Here is a 2,339-nt window from a genome sequence, read left to right as displayed (position 1 = left end):
CTAAAGATAAAATTAATAAAACAATTAGATATATCACATCTTTGTATGATTCGCATTCTGTATGTGGTTTGGATTAATTCATTACGATGCAAATAAATTAAGATTTGCACCTCCAAATATGTTATACCTATCAATACATTATTGTTTCCATTTTTAGATGGGTCAATGCTAGTATATAAGGTCAATGCACATCATCCCAAACTTAAATATTTTTAGATGGGTCAATGCTAGTATATAAGGTCAATGCACATCATCCCAAACTTAAATATGATTTCCTTATAGACAATAGATATGTGATCTCTCTCCCAATGACATTGTGAGGTTACACTTCTGGGCAATAAAGCAAATATTTTCCAACTTTGCTAAGAAATGTGTAATGATTCATCCATTCAAATTTAGATGAGAATAGCTATTATTGGTTGTTGTGTAATGCTATGTGATTTTCCCTACACCAACCATATTGTTGTTATTATGTTACATTTCCCTTTGTTGAAAAATGTATGTATGAATGCCACAAATGTTAAAAATTATACAAATTTGAGTTGCATTTGACAACATTTATATGTTTCCTTCCAAATTTCTCTTTACAATAGTTATAATGTTCATATTCCTATATCAAAATTTAAATATCATTAAATATGTGTTTCTCAGTGAGTATTTTCTCTACTTAAATATATTATTTTATTTTATTTTATTTTATGTTCCATAGGAAAAAATCTTGTAATTTTGTTAATAGAACAAATTACAAAAAGGGTGTTCATAGCACTCCAAAGGATCAAACCTTGCAACTTCATCCAAAAGATTTGGATTCAAAACAAGATTTTAAAAAACATGTGGGACGGTCCTATCAAAACTTCCACTCGGATTTCATGCATTGTATATATTAGTACGTGTACCATAATAGAATCAACATAATGTCACATTAGTTGCATTGTCCAAAATTATATTGTCAAAATTTCAAAAAACATAACAAAACATCAAGATGATTTCTTTTAATCCTCTGTTTTTGTAAGGAGTTTTGTTGGATCCAAAATTGGTGAAGAAGTTTTAACTAAACACATTCTTTATTTTCTTTAATATTCCATGTTCCACTATCTAGTGCCAATACATCTTTCAAGCGTGGATTTGTGTCTTGGTTTATTTCCGTAGACACATGATCATAAGTGATATGAGAAAAGAAGAAATAAGATGTTGAATGTTTTTAAAGAGTGGTTAAAGGGAGTAGTTCTGAATAATAGGTCCCTGTACTACTAGTGTAACCCCTTATTGTTATTAGTGCAACCCCCTTATTGTATTATTGTGCCCATATAGTCCCCATGTTGTTATTAGTATGCCCCATAGAAGCCCACTATTGTTATTGTTGTTCCCCTACAATTATTGTTATGTAGGCTCTGATTGTATTAAGACCCCTTAGACTCCTATATATAGAAAGGAGGTTTTTTCATTTTTATCATCTAAGAATTGTTTATTTATTTTTTTAGGGTCCTATAATTTTTATAGGATTGCTTGATTATAGCTGATCATTATTATATTTCCGATATTGTAAATAATATTCCATGTTGTAAATTATTTCCAAAAAAAGGTCAAAACCTTAAGAAAAATAAAAAAATATGCTTGCAAGACGAAATGAAACATTAGAGGATAATTAAGTATGTTCAGATAAAATTAATCACATCATTTAAATGTGATTAAATAAAACTGTAATAAAGGCCTTGGTACTATAGTTTGATTTTATTGTAAGGTTAAAAATGATAAAAAGGGATTTTGTCGCATGGGGCTAAATAGTTGCAGCTTTCCCGCTCCTCGATCCTCTCACTCCATAGATCGACGGCCCATCTTACGTTTCGTCCCCCCCTCACCATCTGAACTTTATCGTGGGTGGTGGGTGGGGGGGGGGGGGGGGGGGGTCTAAAATGGGCGGTATTCAAACCCGCCCCCACCGTAACGTGTCGCCATTCCATGATTTCGCACCTCCCTCAGCTGAAATCATTAACCGCCTTCCTCCCCCCCCCCTTTCAAAAATTGGTTTCTCCGCCAAGCAATACCACTGTCCTATCTGCTTACCATGTCCCTAATTCATCACCTCCACCACTCCTATCCCGCCACGTATCCTCCGCCCATTACTCCCGCGCCAACGTCCACTCACCATGTCCCTTCTCATCTTCCACTCCTATTCGACCAACTAATCATATTTCCACCAACCATTTGCCTCCATGACACTTCACGCCTTCACGTCATTCATTTGTCTCATGATCAGTTAAAACTGTGTTTTTTTCCCTATACAACACAGTAATTTCAAACGTGGTTTAGAGGCAACGGAGAACCTATTTGCAAAAATA

Source organism: Pinus tabuliformis, chromosome 1_2, assembly GCF_031772625.1.
Source record: "Pinus tabuliformis cultivar Carrire ecotype Pingquan chromosome 1_2, CPIR1, whole genome shotgun sequence".
NCBI classification, from domain to species: Eukaryota; Viridiplantae; Streptophyta; class Pinopsida; order Pinales; family Pinaceae; genus Pinus; species Pinus tabuliformis.
The sequence above is the reverse complement of the archived record's forward strand: the minus strand, read 5'-3'. Positions refer to the sequence as shown.